Consider the following 22,809-nt stretch of genomic DNA (forward strand, 5'->3'; position numbering starts at 1 on the left):
GGATTGCTATCACACCTGGGAGTGTGCTTTTTGTTTGTTTTTTGTTTTTTGAGACAGGGTTTCTCTGTCAGAGTAGCTTTGGAGCCTGTCCTAGCACTTACTCTGTAGACCAGGCTGGCCTCGAACTCACAGAGATCCTCCTGACTCTGCCTCCCAAGTGCTGGGATTAAAGGTGTGTGCCACCACCACCTGTCCATTGTATTCTTCTTATGAACTTGTTACGTACAGAGTCTATAGCACACATGGGAGATTGATGTAGATTCCACTCAGTGAATTCAGTCACTCGCTGTGTGCACGTGTGTGTGTGTGTGTGTGTGTGTGTGTGTGTGTGTGTGTGTGTGAGAGAGAGAGAGAGAGAGAGAGAGAGAGAGAGAGAGAGAGAGAGGGAGAGGGAGAGGGAGAGGGAGAGAGAGACAGAATTAGTGAATTTAAGACATAACAACATCATGCTGGGCAGTGGTGGCATAGGCCTTTAATCCCAGTATTCTGGAGGGAGAGGCAGGCAGATCTCTGAGTTTGAGGCCAGCCTGGTCTACAGAGTGAGTTCCAGGACAGCCAGGGCTACACAGAGAAAGAAACCCTATCTCAAAAAATCACAACACATGATGGAGAAATACTTACAAACTAGGTACGTGGGCCAAGAAACAAAACTTTCCAGGCATCCCTTGAGGGACCCTCCTGGATCACAGCCCTCCCTCCTCAGACACCCTGGCATCCCTTGAGGGACCCTCCTGGATCACAGCCCTCCCTCCTGAGACACCCTGGCTTGCACACCTTTCCATGCTTTTCCTTCTAGGTTTCTCACCTCTGATTTCTGCTTCTGTCCGCTGGTGACTTTGGCATGAATGGAACCGCACTGGCCTTAAGCTCTTTGAAACAGGGTTCCACATCTATCCCAGGCTGAGCTCAGACTCATGATCTTCCTGCTTCAATCTCCTAAGTGCTGGGATTACAGATCTGTTCTGCCACATCAAGCTGTCCTTCAGTTTCTTGCTTCCCTTGTGGGATATTTGTATTCCAGCATCCTTTCAGAGTCCCCTTTGTGCAGGGCTGGGCCGCCATTGCCTCTTGGCTTTACTTCCAGTCACATGCTCTCGGTGGGGTTTGCTCTACCAAGACACGGATAGAGTCCTGCAAGGTGTGAACATGGCACATAGTATAGGGCTGACACGTGCTAAACGATTTGTGAACACGGACTAAATAAATGAATGAAAATGAGTGTGTGGGGGGAAGGTGTGGCGGGGATATGGCTTTGTCTCTTCTATCAGAAATCCCAGTGTCAGGGGTTCCATTGAGGCCACAGGGTGACAAACAAGAGACAGGTTTCTGCCAAAGGTTCCAGCTGCTGCCTTTCCCTCCTGCTGTTCTTTCAGGAGGCTGTCATCTTGGATCCTGGCCTTTCCCCCAGTGCAGCCAGGTGGAGCACACCAGCCCGGAGACCCAGTCAGTCTGAATTCTAATCCTGCCTCCACCCTGTAGTGACTTGGACAAGTAAAACTTCACTGGTCTCAGTTTCCTCATCTGTGAAGTGACACAATGACAAGCCGGGCCTCCAAGGACTGTGAAGATTCAGTCAATTACCTGGTAACTGCTTGTAGTCTGGGGTTCACATATCCAGACGCCCTCCTCAGCTCACCTACTGTACCTAACCTGCCTGGTGCCATACCCAAACTGATTTAAAAGGGTTTTGCATTCTGGGTGTGGTAGCATATGCCTGTCACCCAGGAGACTTGAGGCAGGAGGATCAAAGGTCCAAGGCTGGGGACTGGGGTTTGGGGTCTGGGGATGCCACAGTGGCTAAGAGTGCTTGCTGTGAATGCAAGAGGAATTGAGTTCAAATCTCCAGCACCTATGCAAAAGCTGGACATGCTGATAACTGTTGGGGGATAGAGTTGAGCAGCTCTCGGGAACTGCCTGGCTGAAATGGCAAGATTCAGGTTCTGTCTCAAAGGGGGAAAAAAGGTGATAGACGATGACACCTAATATACCATGGGTGTGCATGGATGGTCACAATGGTGTTTGAGCACACACACACCCCATATGGAAGTTCAAGGCTAGCCTGGGCTCCGTAGTAGGACCCTGCTACGGAGTAGGAAACAAAAGCTGAATATAAAGCTCAGCTCACTTGATGGAATGCTGGGCTGGTTTTGATCCCCCGCACCACATGGGGGCCAGGTGTTGTGGCACAAGTTCCTAATCCCAGCACTTGAGAAGTAGAGGCAGGAGGGTCAGAAGTTCAAAATCAGCTTCAGCTAGTTTGAGGCCAGCCTGGGCTACACGGGACTCTGTTTTAAAAGCAAAGAAAAATGAAGAAATAAAAGCCCAGGAGTCTGGCTATGTAATCATGTCATTTGAGTCCAGAAGACTTGGTGATGGATGGAGGTGTTACTCCAGGTTGTAGAATTCATGCAGGCACAAAGCTAAGCCTATCCCGGCTCTCCGTTTCCACAGGCAGCTTCTGACACAGTGTTCTGCATCCTGAGATGCTTAAGACAACTTTGATTCTCCAGCCACTCCTAAAGTCACCCTAGGTTCCTCCTATGTCCTCTGAGGGTCCTTGAGTGGCATGTGGAATGCCTTCACTCTCAGGATCTCAGCTAAGCCTCACCCTGTCAGGTGCGGCAAGTATTTCTGTCCCCATTTCACAGATGAGGAAACCCGTGCTCAGAGTGGCCTAGGGCCTTGCCCAACATTGCACAACGAAGTGAAAGAGCTGGGATTAGAACCCCAGCCTCTTGACTCTGGGGAGCAGTTCTCTGGGTTTTCCCAGAATATTCTGGTAGACTCTTAAGTGGACAAAGGAGGAGAGACAGACAAGACACCAATGGCCAGCTGCTAATGGGTCTCTCTGGGCCAGGCAAGAGAATTGGTGGTGGCCTGAGCAAAGCCAGACTCCTGCAAGCAGGCAAGGATAATGAACAGGCAAGGCTTGGAGTGAAACAAGCAACTGATCCCACAAAGGAGGTGGGAGGTCAGAATTCTCTGCAAACCCAAGAGGGGCTGCCCACTAATTCTGTAGGACTGTTTTTTTTTTTTTTTTTTTTTTTTTTTGTGTGTGTGTGTGTGTGTGTGTGTGTGCGCGCGTGTGTTGTTTTGTTTTGTTTTTTAAAGACAGGGTTTCTCTGTGTAACAGCTCTGGCTGTCCTGAACTCAATCTGTGACCAAGCTGACCTCAAACTCACAGAGATCCACCTGCCTCTGCCTTCCGAGTGCCGGGATCAAAGGAGTGCATTACCACTGCCCCACCTAATCTGTGTGTATGTCTGTGGGGGGTTTAAATCTTTTTTGTTTGCTTGTTTTTACATTTATTTATTTATTTATTTATTTATTTATTTATTTATTTATTTGAGTGTGTGTGTGTGTGTCCTAGCACTCCCATGCCACTGGCCCCCATTCTACCACTGGTGAGGACACTAGAAGACAATTTTTAGAAGTTGGTTCTCTCCTACTATATAGGTTCCAGGGATCAAACTCAGGTTGTCAGGCTTGGTGACAAGCACCTATACTACTGAATTCTCTGATGGGCCCTCTCCAACTTTTAAAGCCAGAATGCAAGACAGCAAATAGAATGGAGAAGCAGGTACCATATAAAGTTATTTTTAATAACATACTTTCTGAACAGCCCAGACTCAGCCTAAGTCTTCCTGGTGCATCTTGTGTCCTCTACTGCAGTGAGAAGCTGAGCTTTAGGCTGGCTTCTTTCAACACAGAGGCTGTCTTGTTAAGGATCTGTAAGTCTCTGTGTCTAGAGGGGTTTCCATGGAGGCTGTGAGAGGTAGCTGAAGGACTCTAGAGCAGGCACAAGAGATTTGAACCCCAACTCTCCAGTTTATCAGCTAAGTACCCCTGAAAAGGTGGCGTAGTATTTCCAATTTTCACTTTTCGTATCTGTAGGATAGAGTTAATAACAGCTATGCTATGCATAAGGTTATTAGAAAATGAAATGAAACAGTATGGGCCCAGCAGAGCGCCAGCCCATGGAAAGCCAGTAACATGGTTTTTGTGATGATGTGTGTGATTGGGGGCTGCATCACAGGCTAGAGGAATGTGCTGTGTGCCCACTAATGTTGTATGACTCTGTCCCCTAAATATCAGGAAAACAGCTAAGTAGAACCAGGAAGCAATTGACTCAACACAAGAAACTGAGTGAAAAACAAACAGAGCCCTCACTGAGGTCTCAGGGAACTTCCTTGCCTTTGCTCTGTCCCCTCCTAGGCAAGTACCCTACACCCAGGCCTGGGATTGGGGCGTCGTCTGTCCTGGGTCCTGGAGGACCTTGGCATCTTTAGCCCTGTAAAGGTGACAGGAATCCTCAGATAGTCCAGCCCACCCTGGAAACCCAGCCTCTTCTGAGCGTCAGGCTGGAAAGTTCTGACTCGGTCACCACCTGTTTCAACCACAAACTCCAAGCTGGCCCAAGCCTCCAAACCAGCAAGATGACGTGGCTTAGCCTGGAAGGTGGTGGTGGCCTCTGAGTGCCAGGCGCCCAGCAGGGCAGGGAGGGGCCCTTGGCAGCCTGTGGACAAGCCCTCAGTCTCCACCCTGTGGGGCTGCTCAACTACCATGGTCTCTCTGTGTGTATGTGTGTGTGTGCCAGAGGTCAATATCAGGTGTCTTTCTCAATCTCTGTCCACTGAACCTGGAGCTCACCAGTTCAGCTCCACTGCTGGCCAGGGAGTCATGGGATATTCCTGTCACACCTGTCCAGTGCTGGCATCACAGGCATGTGTGCCATGTTCAACTTTTTATGTGATTCAAAGCCAGGTCCCCATCCTTGCATGGCTATGTCCTTCATCCCTCAACTGCCATGGGCCTTAGAGCTAGAAGACACCCGAAGTCCCCAGAACCAGCGGATTTTGAATTCTGGAATCAGGAGAGATGGGGTGGCATTGGAAGTTTATTATATTATTATATTAATAAACATCTTGATGGGAAAACTTTTCAGCAGTGTCCCTCAGGAGACTGGCCTAAGGTGACATACTAAATTGGATGAAAACCCAGCTGTTTGGACTCTAGTATAGTGTATCTTTAAGCTATCTTTGTTTTCTTCCCAAGTTCTGGGGTTAAAGGCTTGTGTCACCACTGTCTGTCTTTTTGTTTTTTGTTGTTTGTATTTTTTACTCCCGCCCCCCCCAAATGAGGTCTTACTTAGTAGCCCTGGATGTCCTTGAACTCACTATGTACAGCAGGCTGGCCTTGAACTCACAAATATCCACCTGCCTCTGACTCCCAAGTATTGGAATTAAAGATGTGCGCCACTATACCTGGTCTAAACCAGCTATCTTTCAAAGCTCATTTCCCTCCCCCCAAAGAGAAGGCCAAGTCCACAGGGAGTCTTCCCTGGGTCTGTTCCCATACCTCTGTCATAAGTAGTGTCAATTATGTGAGAATCAGCAAACCTCCCCACCTTAGCACCTCCCCCCAAACACTGATAAACCAAAGGAGGTTTTCTTAATTTTTCAAAAATTTAAATTTTTTTTATATAAATTGGTGTTTTGTTTGTATATGTGTCTGTGCACTACTTCGATGCCTGCAGAGGTCAGAGAGGGTATAAGATCCTCTAGAACTGGAGTTACAGCTAGTTGTGAGCCTTCGTGTGGGTTCTGGGAATCGAACATGGATACTCTGGAAGAGCAGTCAGTGTTCTTAACTGCTGAGCCATCTCTCCAGCCTCCAAAAGAAATTAAAGTGTGGGAGGTAGGCAGGTCCTTAAGGATGAAGCCTGAAACAGGTAGGTGTTTGGACCAAGTTCTCTCAAGGTCACTCAAGTGCTCCTGTAGAAACAGATATCCCTGCAGTGGGAAATAGGGACCTTATTTGGAACACTTTGTTCACTGGCTCAGTGCAAGTGACACTGTGCTGAAGGCATTGGTGGAACTCAGGCCTCTCCGAGGCAATGTGTGGGGTCTCACCAAAAAGCCTGGCCAACTCCACACAGTGAGTGCTTACAAAGGAGGATGCCAGGGAGGGGCCACAAAGAGGAGGGAGGGGTGGAGCACTGTGTGAATCACACTCTTGGGCTCCCACCCCAGGGCCCAACTGCCATCAAAATTGAGTGCGAGAGGTTTCATGGACCCGTGTGTCTGCATGATGGTGTATGTGATTGTGTGGCTGATCCCTGTGTGGCTGAGGCCGTCTGATTGGTGTGTAACAGAATGTGTGTGTGTGTGTGACTCCCTGTGACTTGGGTGTGGCTCTGTACCTGGTGTGGGAGCTATGCAGTTGTGGCTGCATGTGACCTTGTGGCTGTGTTTGTGCAACCATGTGTATAGAAAGGAGTGTTGCCTCTGCCATGTGTGTGAGTTCCAGAGACAGGTTCTGAGTGCCAATGGGCGCTAGGCAGACAGAGACAGGGATGGTTGCTGCATACCTGTGGTTTGTTGCTCGTGATCTGTGTGTGACTGCATGGAGACAGCTATCATGGATATATGTGGCCATGTGGGACCCTGAGACCTCAGCACGTGTGTCTGAGAGTCTGAATGTGCTTGCTTCAGTGTGACCATATAGAAGCCACTGCCTGGTGGGTCTCTGGGTGTCACGGCCTCAAGTCAACCATGTGTGTCACTGTGCACTCCTTTGAGGGACTCGGTTGGTCACTGTGTGACTGTGACTGTATGTGACACCTTCCTCAGGTGGCTTTGATGTGGTTGAGTTTCTAGGGGCCATAAGGACGCTGCCTCACTCTTGAGGACTTCAAAGGATGCTGATGCCTTCTGCAAGGCATGGGAAATCCCTGTCCCCCTCCCTCCCCCTCTCCCTTCCTTCAGGAGAGCCTGCTTGTTTTCTGTTTTTACTGTCTAGGGTGAGTTCATGGCCGCAGCTGACTCATCACTCTTTCCTAGAGACTTGGGGAAAGATGTAGGGATTGCTTGCTTGGAGCTTTGCTTAAAAGCCTAGACCAGTAAGTTCAGGGTCAAGGACAACATGGTCTTCCGAGCATCAAGGCACTTCTCTGAGCCTAGAAGGCCAAGATGCCCTTTTTAGATATCTGCTATCTAGTGCCCACCTCCTACTCTAAATTAGAAGCCTTTCTCTTTGTCTGAAAGTTCTCCCTCCTGGTTGTCACAAGCCACCGAAGGGTGCTGGAGCAGTTGGGTGCCACATACTGGTTCCCAGACCCATCTCCCTTAGGGTGATTCATAGTGCCCTGAGCCAGCAGGCGCCTCAACAGTACTGTGTGGGCGCCCCCTATGGGTAGAGCCTGCCCTAGTGGAAGCAGAGAGAACTAGTCAGGAGGCTGTCACATTTGATGGGAAGAGGACAGGGTCCTTGTCCCCAAGCATACTTTAGTCTTATAGGGGACTCGGAACTCCTCCTCTCAGGACCCAGAACAAAGATTCATACAGTTTTCTGGACTGGGGGGTGGGTGGGCAAGGATCCTAGAGGCTTTTGGGAGGGACTCAGGGCCCTTTGGAACCTCCTAGGAGGGAAAAGAATCCTGAAGGGTAACTGACCGGGACCTAAGAAGGAGGGGACAAATTCTTGGAAGGTCTGAAGGGTTAAAGGGGACATGGAAGGACCGAGGAATTCCAGTTCTGTGTGAGATGACAGGGGAGGGCTTGAATTGATCCCAATCCCCATGTCAGAGGAACTCTGCCTCAGAAATCTGTGAATGGGAAGTAGCCCTGGCATCTACCTGGTGTCCCTCCAGTACCTCTGGTGTCTATCTGGTGTTCCTCTTGCTGCTTCCAACATGCAACCATCTATGTCTCATTGCCAAGGTTGAATTTGGAGGCTGGAGCCTCCTTTCCCCCTTTGCCTTCACCTCGGTAACCAGTCCAAGTATGCTTTGAACTGCAGGCCCTACTGTCCCCATGTCCACCCTGAAAGGGTTTCTGCCAGGCCCTTGCCCTGCCAGTGGCTGGAGACACTAAAACTTCCGCCTCCGCCATCCTGGCTTGCTGCCCCTGCAGCTCCTTGCGGCTCTTGGGATGGGCTAACTCAGCAGATCAAACCCTCCACCCACCTGGCTCCAGCCCCAGACTCCCCACTTTAACTTAGGGGTGTTGGGAAAATAGAAAAGTCAAGAGGTTGGGCTTTAGGCAGTCCCTGGCTAGGGTCCAGCCTCAGTTTCCCAGTGGATGAAATGGATATCTGATGTGTGGCCCTCTGGGTTCCCAGGGCGGATAGGGAGGCTCCAGTGAGCTCATGGGCGTGAAGGCCCTAGTGAGCCGTAAATAGTCCAGTGCCCGTGGGAGGAAAGGGGCCATGTTATTCCAGCTGGGTTCAGCTGCCCACAGGGAGGCTAGCCAGTGGGGCTGAGAAGCAGGAAGGGTCCTGAGTCAGGTGCCAAGAAAGGCAGAATCCAGGCTGGCACCTCACTGAGTACTGCTAGGCATAGGTCAGACCCTACATGTACAGGACTAACATCTGTGTGACAGCTGCAGGGGCTGTGACATGGGGACTTTGTGAAAGTCACTTGGATATGTGACTGATGAAGTTGCTTTACAGAGAGGGGTGTGTCCAGAACCCCGAGATCACCAGTGTCACCACTCAGCCTCCAAGGCCTGGGCCATACATGCCTGTCATCCCAGCACTCAGAAAGCTGAGGCAGGAAGACTAAAAGTTCCAGGCCAGCCTAGGCTACATAATGAGTTCAAGGCCAGCCTGCCAACATAATGAGACCCTGTCTCCAAAATAGTAATTAACTAATTAAAAAATTAAATAAAGAGCAAAGAAAATTCTGGAGCTACAACCAGTTAGCTCAGAAAGTCTTGCTACCTTTCTTCAGGTTGTTAAAAAAAAAAAAAGATTCTAGAGCCTTCTCCTTCTTCTTCAAATGGGCAAACCAGTGCATTCCATGACATGCCCTCACCACACCATCAGTCAGTGCATTGTTACTCAACATCACCACCCTGGCCTCCACCTTGGAGCCTTCGAACAGGCTGCACCCCTGGAATGCCTTCCCCCAAACCTTGCCCTACCAGCTTCTAGCCATGTGATGTCGGGCAAGTCAGAGCACCTCTTTGAGCCCCCATCTTCCCATCTGTAAAATGGGACTGCTACTACCCAGCAGTGTGGTGGGGACTAAGGAGTGGCTTGTGGAGTACCAAGTCCAGTTTCTGGTGCCAGGAAGCCCAGTTCCTCATACCTCCAGGAGCCTTTCCCACACCTGCTCCCCTGCCATATGTATTGATCTAGAGTGTAGTAGATGTTTCATTATTTACTGAGTCAGATATGTTTACTGCTGCAGCAAATTCTAGGGAGGCCCAGGAGGGGTTCTGTGCCCACAGATGCCAATCTGGGTAGAAGAGGTGACATTTGTAGACATGGAAATAGCCAGCCACTCTGACAGCACAGCTACTGTGCCAGGCTGGGGCAGAAAGAACAGTCTGAATAGAAGCGAGCCCAGGAAGGCTTCCTGGGGAAGGGTACAAGAAGGGCAGCTTGGCCAAGAGTGTGGCAGAGGGATAAGCAGGACATGCTCGATGGGGACACAGTAAAGAAATCAGGAGTTGGAGACAGGATTGGAAAGATCAGGATGAGCACTGGAAACCCCTGAGAGCCAGGCAGACGAGCTTCCATCAGTGTAGGAAAGGGGTACAGCAGGAAGGGAGTAGAGGTTAAACCAGCCTCCCATTTATTAGATGACACGTGCTTTTCAGAATTTTGCTAAGTGCTTATTATCTTTTCCCAGTTAGTCTTCAAGCAACCTGCCGAAATAAACACCATGATTTCCATTTTATAGAGGGAGAAAGAGAAAAAGTTGAGTTCTCTAAGGTCACAGAATAAAGAGCAAGCAGGAGCAACCCGAGTGGAGCTGCCTGCAGCCCATGCACTTGCCGGTACAACCTGGAGTCCCTGGCGGAGGATATGGGTAAGAACATGGGGCCCTTTTCCCCACCTGCCCTGCTGACTACCCTCTGGTGGGTTTGCTCTGAAGGTCCGAGGTGGTGGCTTGGACTGAAGAGATGAAGAGTCCCAAGCCTGTTGTCCAGCTGTTGATGAGATGGAGGGCTGTGTGAGTGAGAGGTTCAGTCCTGCCTCCCCCAGGGAAGAATAGGGAAGCCACACTGGACCATAGGTAGAATGAGGGCCTGGGGTTGTAACCTGTGGTCTGACACAGTGGCCAGGTAGAAAGACCCCCATGCATTGGAAAGCTAGTCTCAGAGCTCAGTGGAGTGCCTGGCCCCAAGACTTGAGGAGCACACTTTCCTGTCCCATCTGGATTGTGGGCATTTAGAGAATTGTAGATGGTGTGTGTGTGTGGGGGGGGGGACCTGTCTTATCTGCCTATCATACCCAGACTTGTGTTCTGAGGTGGTGGCAGGGCATGCCAGTTCCACAACCCCATCTGGCTCTCCTCCCTCAATTCCAGTAAAGCTGTCTCTGGGGATTTTCTCTGTACCAATTCTGCCAGTCTAAGGGTTATGTGTGTGTTGCTCCCCAGGATGCACCTTAACTTAGCAGATGTCTTTGGAGCACTGGTTAGACCAACCCCATGCTAGGCACCAAGGATCCAGGATCTCACCAAGCAGAAGAGGGGCCAGATGACAATCGAGGAACCAGAACCTCATTGCAAGTATGAGAAGAGCTGAAGGGAAGAGTGAAACTAGACACAGAGAGATGTCAGCCCCAGAGACCCAGGGACACCACCTCAAATGGGTCATGGGTCAAAGTCATGGGAAATCACCTAAGTTTTGAGTGGCAAAATAAGGGTAAATGTTGGGAAGATCACTCCACTTGGAAGGAATGGCCGGTGCAAAGACCTTGGGGCATGATCTACAGAAAGGTGACTTCGGGTTGGTGAGATGGCTCAGTGGGTAAAGGTGCTTGCCACCAAGCCTGACGTCCTGAGTTTGATCCTTGAGGTCCATATAGTGGAAGGAGAAAATTGACTCCTGTCAATTGTCCTTTGACTGGGCCACATGCATCCCATGGCACATGTGTGGCCTAGCCCTCCTCAAGCAAATAAATCAATAAATTCAATGGCAAAATTAAAAAGAAGGAGGGCTCAGCCTGGAGTGGGATAAGTGAGGAGATGTGGGGGTTCCAGAGGCGGGCAGGGTACATGGCCTCTGGGTAATGCAGGAGGCTGGCTACTAGATTGGGGGCAGGTTAGCTAGGAAGAACCCTCTGAGGCACACTGAGTTAGAGTCCTTTGGCTAAGTAAGGCATGAGTGCTAATGTCAGCCGCAGTCAATGCTCTCTTTTTCCTGAATGTGCCCTCCACAATCAGAATCCTCCAGACATCTAGACCCGGCTCTAGACCACTCTAAAAGAGTTGGCTTCATTTTTATCTAAGGAAGAAGATTCTGGGGTGACTTCAGGAATAGCCATTGTGGAGAAACTGCTTCCTTTGCCTTTCGGGGATGCCTATGCCCCAGCCTGCTGTGGGGTGCCTGTTGTATCTGGGACTCTGAGAAGAGGGTGCCTGTCCAAAACCACATTTACCCCAGGCTGAAATCTTCCTGTAGACAAATCTTTCAGTTGGAGAGAGAAAGGTCCAAGGTGGTAGAGCAAGTGGCCAGAGAGTGACCTTTGCCCCCTAGTTTTCCCCGAATCCTGTTGAAACCTCTAGTGGGCAAGCAGGGCTGGAAATGGCCTCTGTCAGGGTGGAGCTCTTGAAAGCTAGTGGCCTCCTGGGGCTGACTTTGGGCATGGCCGCCCAACAGCAGGCCCAGGGAATGGACTGAGTCAGATCCGGACAGCAACACAGGCAGCCTGCTGAGGTCACGGTCTGGTAGCTGGAGGTGGCCTTCTGACTCCAGTCCTCCACCCCAGCTGCTGTTTGTCCAGTGCACCCTTCAGCGTGTGCCAGGCACCCTGTGGCGTCCCTGAGGCACTCCTGGGACATCAGCTGTCCAGAGCCAAGTCTCGGGGTGGAGCTGCTGTCCCCACACTTCCTGGGCCCAAGCCTAAGGGAAGATGCCAGTTTGCTTCCTGAGAAGACACAGTATTCTATCCCCCAAGAGGCCCAGTCCGAGCGTGGAGGCATGACTCTACTCTCACAGAACCCCAGTCTGAGGGGAGACTAAGACATATTTAAAGAACACAAAGGCATGCTTTAAAAGGCCACCTATGGGCTGGAGGAATATGTGTAGGGGATAGATTGCCTGCTTCACATGCGCAAGGTCCTAGGTTCAGTCCACAGTACTGTGAAAAAGAAGGGAGGGGCGGGGTGGAGGAGGAACCCTTCAAGTGGACTGGAACGGGTATGGAGTCAGGCATGGCGGTACATACCAGTAAGGAATGCAAGAAGCTCTTAGGGTTTGAGACTAGCCTGAGCTACAAAGTGAAGGCCCATCTCATGCTACCGTCTCGAGACTAGAATGGAGAGTGAGGAGAGTGGAGGAGGGATGGGAGGAGTAGGAACCATAGAATGGAACACTGGCTCCTTCTGTCTTTTTCCTCCTTGGTCCATCTGTGATGCAAGGAGAGAGGGTAATGCAAAGACAGAAGTAAGCTCTGAGAATATCTTTAGCTTCCCCTGCACCCTCCCCCCCAGAGGAGCACATCACTCTAGAGACCCAAGGTATGGAACCCCTATGAGTAGATGGGTCAGCTCAGCTCCTGTCTCTCCCTCTGGAGTCAGCCTACAAGTCCTTGTGTCCACAATGCAACGCACCAGGGAGTAATCACCAGGGTTCCTATGCTGAAAGGAGATTGGGGGCTCCTACTGACTCCCCAGGTTCCCATCCCCCCATGTCCCCAGCCCCGACCTTGTGTGCAGCCAGAGCCGTCCTCCACAGTGGTTGGAGGTTGTGAATTGTTGGGAGCTTTGTTGGCCTGAGGCATCTCACCCCTCACCTCCTCCTTTTCCTTTTCTGCTGGACAACAGTAGAAGAGGCCTGCACCAGGAAAAAGCCAGGGGCTGGAGCTGGGCACTTGGTGTAAGGATGCACCCCTGAGTGGGGCAGGGTACCCAGCGCCTGTGGACAGTCAGGGAGATTTCCTGTCCATGGTGGATAATCGTGAACCTTAGCATGGAGGACAGGACTGAGTGTAGACTCAGAAACCTAGCAAGGAGGCTCTAGAAAATCCATGAAAATTAGAGGGTGCTAGCAAGAGGGGTTAGCAATGTACGAAGAAACAGTGATTTTTTTTTTTTTTAACAGCCCCATCCGTTTTACGGTAACACTGGCTGACTTAGTAGGGAGTGAGTTGCCCATTCAAAGAGGCATTCAAGCGAAGGTTAATTCTACTCTCTGATTATTCATTCAGTACCTTCTGTAGATGGTCCAATCCAGGTAGCCAGATGGTTTAAAGTCCCTATCAGTTCTGATAGCTAAAACAGGTTAATCAGGGTAGACTTCCCAGAGGAGATAGAAGGAACAAAAAGAAAAGGTTTCTACCAGGGGCTGAGGCTGGGCCAAGCCCTAGGCACTGTTGTTTGCTGGAGGCTGGGGCAAGCCACTGCTAGACTCAGCCCCCACCCCAGGGGTGCAGGGGCTTAGGTCCTGGAGGTGCAGAGCGGCAAAGGGGAGCCAGACAGCTTCTTAGAAAGTGGCAGGCAGGTGAGTGGGGCTCCCCAGTGATAATTAAGGAACAAAGGTGCCGAGAAGCACAGTGCTGCGAAGCCTCTGGGGCAGGCTGGCTAATGGGAGCCTGGAGGAGAGGTAATAACAAGGGGAGGAGCAGGGGCAGACAGCCCGGCGTCATGACGCCCACAGGCCGCCCCCTCGCCCTCCTGCACCAGGACAATAACTGCAGCACCTAGCTGGGGAAGCATGGACGGTGCCCAAAGAACTGCTCCTGGGCCTCAAGGAGGCAGCTGCAGGGACAAGGTGGTGCATGCACAGAGAGAGAGAGAGACAGAGAGAGAGACACAGAGAGAGGTAACAGCTGAGCCTGCCTATGGTGGGAGGTGGACCAGGATGAGGTCAGGGATGGAGGCTGAGAACTGGAGCAGATGGACATTCACGGGGGGGGGGGGGGGTCCCAAAGGTGTGTGAGTGCCCTAAAGGACACACCCAGTTTTTTCTTTGTTTCTTCTTTCAAGACATTATTTTCTCTGTTACGGTCCTGGCTGTTTTGGAACTCACTCCGAGGACCAGGCTGACCTCAAACTCACAGAGATCCACCTGCCTCTGCCTCCCATGTGTTGAGATTAAAGGTGTGCACCACCACCCAGTCTTAAAGCATTGATGTTCTCTCAGTCTCCTGATGATGCTGTAGTCCCCGGCTCCCACATGTTAAGGGGTTTAAAACCCTGGGCAAGAGCACTGGGCACCAAATCCTGGGGTCTGCTTCTGCTTGGAGATTGACTTCTTTACAATGATAGGTACCACTTGGGCTGAGGTGTAGCTCAGCTGGTGGAGGGCTTGCCTGGCATGCACCATAGAGGTTTTGGTCTCCAGTGCTGCCTAAACTAGACATAGTAATGCATGCCTAGAAGCTTAACACTGAAGAGGTAGAAGCAGGAAGATGAGTAAGTTTAAGGCACTATAACCCAGGTGAGGTCCTGTCTCAAAAAATGTATATACTGTGCAATTCAATACAGAGAACTCAATAAACTGGTGTATAAGAAAGGGGTCTGGGGGCTGAAGAGATGGCTCAGAGGTTAAGAGCACTGGGGCTCTTTTAGAGGACCTGAGTTCAATTCCCAGCACCCACATGGTGGCTCACAACTGTCTGTAACTCCAATTCCAGGGGATCTGATACTCTCACATAGACATACATGCAGGCCAAACACCAATGCACATAGAAAGGAAGGAAGGAAGGAAGGAAGGAAGGAAGGAAGGAAGGAAGGAAGGAAGGAGGGAAGGAAGGAAGGAAGGAAGGAAGGAAGGAAGGAAGGAAGGAAGGAGGGAAGGAAGGAAGGAAGGAAGGGGTCTGGTTCATGGCATCTGTCTATACAGGTGCGTCTTACTGAAAATCAGAGCCCTACTCAGCCATATACTTGTCTACCCTTTCACTTAATGAGCCTGAAAGAGCAAAATTCCTTCACAAAATAGCTTCCCTTACCATTGGATCCTCCCCAACCTCCCCTTCTACACACACACGCACATGCACACGCACACGCACACGCACACCTGTGGGCACACCTGGTATGACTGACTCCCACAGGGCCCTGAATGACTTAATCCCATGCTTCTCAGCTACACCCGCACACAGAGGCCAAAGTCACCTCAGACATCATGTCACAGCATTGTCCATACCTGCTAACCACAGACTCCAACAGGAGTTATGTGGTGGAGAGCAGTCACACTCATGGGGCACCTGAGTGTGCACACACTCCATATACACTCCCAGGTGTGACTGAAACTTTGGAAATGGGCCAGAGCGATCAGGTAGGTCGGCCCCTACTTCATACCTAGAAAACATTCAAGTCAGTCATGACTTCTGGTGACCTGATCACTGAAGGTCCCTGCTGTTATCCACATTGTACGTGTGTGCGCATACACACAGGGCCGTCTTGCATTTGCAGAGTACTGTAGTTCGTCCCCCAGTCCTCACACTTTTCCCTCAATATGGTCAAACTCAGTGCTGTTGAGTTCATTTCTCTGACACCCTCCAGGGCTTCCACGGCTCTCTACACTAGAGTACAAGCATTTCTCCTCACTTTTTTGTTTCTCTAGATCTTGGGGGCTGTGTGATTTTTTTTTTGTTGTTGTTGTTTTGTTTTCCTTTGATTCCACATAAAGCCTCACTATGAAGCCCTGGTTAGCCTAGAACTCTTTGTAGTCCAGTCACAGAAGTTTTGCAGTCACAGAAGTTCTCCTGCTCCAGCCTCCCAAACACTGGGATTGCAGGTGTGTGCCACCATGCTTAGCTTTCCCTCCAGATCCTTACTGGCATGCCCAACTTCACAGGATCCCTGTAACCTTATTATAAAACATCAACACTGGCCAGGCGGTGGTGGTGCAAGCCTCGGGAGACAGAGGCAGACAGATCTCTGTGAGTTTGAGGCCAGCCTGGTCTACAGAGCTAACTCCAGGACAGCCAGGGCTACACAAGAAACCCTGTCTCAAAAAACAAAACAAACAAAAAAGGACAGCAAGGCTGTTTCCCAATCTAGGCTCTAGTTCTTGAGTCCCCATTTTCAGCTGTGTTTTTAAAATTGTAATTACTTTTATTTTAATCCTCCTCATAGGCTGACAGGTATATCCTTCGGTTATTGCCTGACCTTCCTCTAAGATTCCAATAACGAAAGCTCCAGCTTGCTTAGCTAACCTGTTTCAGTGTATTGTAGGCAGCTGCTTACATCGGTGAAGCCGACAGCTCAACAACCTCCTGGAAGACATTCAGCCCTCTCCCGGTGGTCCAGCCTTCAGCATCCCTTGCCTTTCTTTGCTAGTGTCTCATGACAGAGATAAGGAACAGGGTGGGGCATCCAGGTATGAGCAAGACTGGGTACTAAGACTGGGTGGAGCACAGGTGGGCCTCAGAGATGTTTTAAGGAGTCCCTGCTGTGCCAGATCTTTGCTACCATGGTTGGGAACCACTGGCCTTAGCCTTGAGTGCTCCAGGCTCCTTGTCTCATTCCCTCTAGGAAGTAGGCACAGCCCACCAAACAACCAGAAGCCCTTTCTCTGCCCTTCTTCAGCCCCCCAACTAGTCACAAAACCTCTAGTGATGGCACTACATCCCACACCCCCATTTTCTGGCCCCTCCCTGAATGGTTTTCTCCTCATGTGGGGCCACCTCTGCAGGCTGGGGCACCTCCTATTTCTTTTGGTGACGTTCTTTCTCCCTTGTATAAAAGAACAACTCTTTGTTGTTGTTGTTGTTTGTTTTGTTTTTCAAGACAGGGTTTCTCTGTGTAACAGCTCTGACTGTCCTGGAACTCACTCTGTAGACCAAACTGGCCTCACAAAGATCCTCCTGCTGAAGAGCAACTTTTATTAGCAGGAATCAGAGTACTATGCTCACTTCTGTGCCCCAGTGCTTGACACAGAGACTGGTCCACAGGGCTTCACATCTCTGGGTGGATAGAATTCATAGAAATCCACCTGCCTCGGTCTCCCAAGTGCTGGCACACACGACTAATAATGCATTACAAGAAAATTGGTAACAGTAAGAAGTTTCTGAACGTGCAATGACCAAAAGTTCATTCAAAACCATGAGTCAAGTTATTTCTGGTAGGACTAGCCTGTGTGTATCACCCAGATTCTCTGAATCCTTGGTTCTGATCACACATTTAGGTTTTGGCACTGTGAGCAGACACCACAGCTTGGGATGTCGAGGAACACTGCCTGGAACACCTTGGCTCAGATATCAGATTGCTGTATGTTTAGAATTGGAGTATTTTGGCCTGGCGGTGGTGTCATGTGCCTTTAATCCTGCACTTGGGAGGCAGAGGCAGATGGATCTCTGTGAGTTCCAGGCTAGCCTAGTCTACAAAGTGAGTTCGGGACAGCCAGGATTGTTACACAGAAAAGCCCTGTCTTGAAAAGTGACAACAAAAGAACTGGAGTGTTTTTACTGTATAAGCTATTTTCTGCTCTTGTAGAAACAAGATGGTTTGATTACCAAAAAATATACAAATAAGCAAAAAAAAAAACCCTTTAAATATTTTCTTAGCATTATTCTTCATTATGTGATTATCAAGCTCCTATCTTTTTGGATTGTGTTATTAGAATGTTTGAATATAAAAATTGCTGTTGAGTTGCTCTCCTGAGCATTGTCAAAAAAAATATTTAAGGTCAGGTGTAACAGTACATGCCTTTAATCCCAGCACTTGGGAAGAAGAGGCAGGTGAATCTCTGTGAGTTCAAGGCCAGCCTGCTCTCCAGAGCTAGTACCAGGCCAGCTAGGATACATAGTGAGACTTTATGTAAAAGAAAATTTAGGGGAGACAGCTCAATAGTTAAGAGCACTGGTTGTTCTTTAATAAGATCTGGGTTCAATTACCAGCACCCACATGGTGGCTCACAACAGTCTCATAACTCCAGTTCCATGGGATCTGATTCCCTCTTTTGGCCTTTACAGGCATCAGGTATGTACAAGACACACAGACATACATGCAGGAAAAAGCACCCATATACATAAAGATTTTAAAAATTATTCAGTGAATTTTGTCTTGTGATTAGGACAGAATTTTTAGCAATTTCTAAAATGGCCCTAAACATCCTCTGTCTGCTTAGGGCCCAGAGAGATGGCTCAGTGGGTAAGGTGGCTTGCCACCAAGCCTGATAACTTGAGTTCAATCCCCAGAGTCCACTTAGTAGAAGGAGGGAACTGATTCTCAAAGTTGTCTTCCAGTTGGGCAGTGGTGGCGCACGCCTTTGATCCCAGCACTCGGGAGGCAGAGGCAGGAGGATCTCTGTGAGTTTGAGGCCAGCCTGGTCTCCAGAGTGAGTGCCAGGACAGCCAGGACTGTTACACAGAGAAACCCTGTCTCAAAACAGACAAACAAATCCTTCTACCATTTTGTGCTATGTATTTATGAAATACATACATTCTCATCACTGATGGAAATACCAGTCAACCTCAATCAACACCCTTAAAAACTGTTAAGGGTGTTCTACATTCTGCAGTATCAAATAAGCAGCCAAGATTTAATTATTTAATTGATGTGATTAGTGTGTGATGAGTGAGTGAATGCACAAACGCCATGGCACACATGTGGCAAAGGACAACTCTTCCCTCCCTCCCTTCCTCCTTCCTTCCCTCCCTCCTTCCCTCTCTCCTTCCCTCCTTCCCTCCCTCCCTTCCTTCCCTCCCTCTTTCCCTCCTTCCCTCCCTCCCTTCCTTCCCTCCCTCTTACCCTCCTTCCCTCCTTCCTTCCTTCCCTCCCTCCCTTCCTCCCTCCTTCCTTCATTAAGGTTTCTTCCATTTTTGTTTTTTTCGAGACAGGGGTTCTCTGTGTAACAGCTCTGACTGTCCTGGAACTTGCTTTTGAAGACCAGGCTGACCTTGAACTCACAGAGATCCACCTATTCTGCCTTCCTAGTGCTGGGATTAAAGATGTGCACCACCACTGCCTGGCTTGTATTATGGTTTTTATACCCAGGGTTGTGTTAAAATTTTCCCAGGTGGAAAGGGGTCACGAGTAGAAGAAGTTCCCAGAATTTTAAATGACATGAAGTACAATGCAGTGGCCCAGTGCCCAGCGCATAGCAAGTTTGAGAAAGCGAGTCACTCCTCATTGCACCTACCCGCAACCTGTAACCCTGCTGAGGGAGCACGTGACTACGGGTAGCATTTTGGCACAGCACCCTCCCATCTATGTTGCCCCTGCCTGCTTGGCTGCCTACCAGCTCCTTCCTTTCCCCCATAGCTACAGGACCAAGCTCTTATTTTCTGCAGGACTCCCCTCTGCCTTCTGTCCTCACTGAGTCCCTGTCTACCAGTCACCATCCTTGGAGATGGCAATTGGGCCAAGTAAGAATCTTGGCTCTCTGGTTTATACCTCCTCCGTGGTTTATACCCCAGGCAAAGTCCATGTCCTCAGCCAGTTTGAGTTTCTTCAGTGCCCAAGCCCACAGCTTCAGAGATGTTGAAGACAATAGTTGTATATTGGCCCAGCACTGAGCTCTGATCTCCACAGAGGCTCCACCCCTACCATCAATTCCTGCCCAGAAGGCCAGTTTACGCCTGCAAACCTTGGTATGAGTGGACACGTGGGAGGGAACCTGCGGCTTGCCAGAGCCAGGAGAGGTGTAATGGGTTGAGGGTGAGCAGAAGGTGGTGTTTGGAACTCAGGGTCTAGGAAATTGTAGGATATTTCAAGCTGGGCAGACAAGGCAAAATGTCTGTGTGTCCCGAGAGACCTCCTGATTGATCTAGGGTGAAATGAAGATGATCTAGGTAGAGACTGGGTAGGGAAGATCTTCTGTCACCACACCAAGAAGCCCAACAGTGTGTGTGGTTCTAACCAAAGTACAATCAGAAGGCCACACATTGTGATAATAAATTGCTAAATAAGCCGGACGTGGTAGCACATGCCTGTAATTCCAGCACTTGGGAGGCAGAGGCAGGGGGATCATGAGTTTGTACTCACCTGCCGCTACTTAGCAAGACCCTATCATAAAAATGAATGAATCAATAAATAATTAAATAAAGCATGTTCTGAGACTGGTTATAGTGGGATGTCCCTGTAATCCTTGTGTTTGGGGAATAGAGGCAGGAAGATCAGAAGTTTGGCGTCATCCTTGGGCACATAATAAGTTTTGGGGACAGCCTGGGCTTAATAAGATCCTGCTCAAAAAAAAAAAAAAAAGACAAAAAGAGTCAGGCATGGTGGCTCAAGCCCTTGTTCCCAGCACTATCAAGGCAGAGACAGGCAGATCTCTAGGACCTGAGGCCAACCTAGTCTGCATAGAAAGTTTCAAAATGGCAATGACTAAAACATAAGACCTTATCTCAAAAACAAAACAAAACAAACAAACAAATGAAAAATACATAAAGCCAAATAGGATCTACAAGTTGGCTCAGTGAGTAAAGGCACTTTACACCAAGCCACACAACTCTAGTCTGATCCCTGGAATCCATATAGAAGAAACAGCTCCCATAAGTTGTCCTCTGACCTCCACGAGTGTACTGTGGCATGTCATGCACACATATAACCACACACACACACACACACACAGTAAATGTAAAAAGAGAGATGTCTAGGTGTGGGACTCAGAAATCAATAAATAAGACAAAAGCTACCTTCCTGCTTTGACATATTCCTTCATAACAAACGTTTTGTGTGTGTGTGTGTGTGTGTGTGTGTGTGTGTGTGTGTGTGTGTGTGTGTAAAGGCAGTTGGGCAGTGGAGGCCCATGCATTTAATCCCAATACTTAGAAGACAGAGGCAGGTGAATCTCTGAGTTCAAAGCCAGCCTGGTCTACAGAGCAACTTCCAGGACAGCTAGGGCTACCAGAGAAACTCTGTTAAAAATTAAAAAAAAAAAAATGGGTAAAGCCATAATTTTAATATGGCTAAGTATTTATGTGATCAAAATATTCTGATTTAGCTCTTCCTGCACATAAGAACTCAGAAGGCACCATCAATGAAACTGAAAGCCCTTATGAAGACACTGAATCTATTGGGGTCATGACCTTGAACTTTCTGTTCTCCATCAATGAGAAATGTTTATCCTTCACAAATTAAAAAAAAATTCTAATTTAACTATTTAAATTAAGGTGGAGTAAAAACTACAGCTAATAAACAGAAAATTAATTTGACCAAATATAAAACTATTTAAGCATTGGCTGGAGAGATGGTTCAGTGGTTAAGAGAGTGCTGTTAACCGGCTGTTCTTCCCGAAGACCCGGGTTCAATTCCCAGCACCCACATGGCAGCTCACAACTGTCTGTAGTTCCAGTTCTAGGAGATCTGACACTCTTATACAGACATTCATGCAAGCAAAACATCATTGCACATGAAATAAAAAGTGAATAAATCATTAAAAAAACTATTAAAGCAGATCTAAAATTGTAATTATAATCATGTAAATCTAAGTATGCCTGAGATATTTTTACAAAACACCATGCTTTGAGGTGGGCATGGTGGCACACACCACCAGAGCTGCATAGCAGAATCCTGTCTCAGAAAACAAAGCAAATGCCAGGTGGATCTCTATGAGTTCGAGGCCAGCCTAGTCTATAAAGTGAGTTCTAGGACAGCTAAGGCTACACAGAGAAACCCTGTCTCAAAAAAACAAAATAAAAATCAGGTCAAAGAAACGGCCCAGTGGAAAGATGCCCGCTGCCCAGCCTGACCTGAGTTCCATCTTTGGAACCCACATGGTGGAAGGAGAGAACCCACTCCTAAAAGTTGTCTTTTGACCTCCACACTTGTGCTGTGACACACATATGTACAATCCCACACACAATAAATAAAATGTAAACTTGCCAAACAAAAAAACCATAACACCTTGTAATTTTAGTGTTTACTATCCATCAAATAGCATAAAGATTGCTGTTAACTTTCATTTTGTCTCTCTGCCCTGTATATTGTTCAGCCCAAGAGCTAAATGCACCATTCAGTAGAGTGAGATGCTTCCCACCTGCAGTGTGCATCCATTCTGAATGCCTTGCTAATCTGTGGGTACCCAGGGACTCAGAGAAACAAAAACATGCAGCTTTGACACTACCAGAAACCCTATTTTGTTTTGCAAGTGCTGAAATGGAACCCAGAAGTTTTCTTTCTTTTCTTGCTTTTTTTTTTTTTTTTTTTTTTTTTTTTTTTTTTTTTTTTTTTGGTTTATCAAGACAGGGTTTCTCTGTGTAGCCCTGGCTGTCCTGGAACTGTAGACCAGGCTAACCTCAAACTTAGAGATCCGCCAGCAGAAGTCTTTTTTTTCTCCTCATTTTATTTTCTTCAGTCCCCTGAAGCAAACAAGATCTTCATCCTCAGGTCTGAATTAGAGCAACACTGAAAAAGCCAAGAACTTATTTTTTAATAGTATATTATTTATTTATTTTTTACTTCATTTTATGTGCATTGGCATCAGATCCCCTGGAAGCTGAGTTACAGACAGTTGTGAGCTGCCATGTCGGTGCTGGGAATTGAATCAGGGTCCTCTGAAAAGCAGTCAGTGCTCTTAACCACTGAGCCATCTCTCCAGCCCCAAGAAATTACTTTTTTTTTTTTTTATCAAAAACTGGGTTTCTAGGGGCTGGGGAGATTGGCTCAGAGGTTAAGAGCACCAATTGCTCATCCAGAGGACCCTGGTTCAATTCCCAGCACCGACATGGCAGCTAACAACTTTCTGTGACTCCAAGATCTGACACCCTCACCAGACATACATACAGGCAAAACACCAAGGCAGATTAAATAAAAAATAAGTAAATAGAGGGGAGGCAGAGGGAGAAGGGATTGACATCTGAAGCAAGCTTGTTGCTAATTTGAACTAATAAAATAAAAAAATAAGTAAACAAATTATGTTTTAAAAATGGGTTTCTTTTTTTTTTGGAAGGGGGTGGTTTCAA

The 22,809-nt window shown here is 48.5% G+C and overlaps 1 long non-coding RNA gene across 1 annotated transcript; it reads left to right on the forward strand.

Moving 5' to 3' along the window:
* Positions 1-1,376: 1,376 nt before the first annotated feature.
* Positions 1,377-10,958, forward strand: LOC113836568. Its single transcript, XR_003486912.2, has 3 exons — positions 1,377-1,584; positions 9,689-9,817; positions 10,391-10,958. It is a non-coding gene; the product is annotated as an uncharacterized LOC113836568 (long non-coding RNA).
* The last annotated feature ends 11,851 nt before the right edge of the window (positions 10,959-22,809 follow it).

Source organism: Cricetulus griseus, chromosome 7 (genome assembly GCF_003668045.3).
Source record: "Cricetulus griseus strain 17A/GY chromosome 7, alternate assembly CriGri-PICRH-1.0, whole genome shotgun sequence".
Classification (NCBI taxonomy): domain Eukaryota; kingdom Metazoa; phylum Chordata; class Mammalia; order Rodentia; family Cricetidae; genus Cricetulus; species Cricetulus griseus.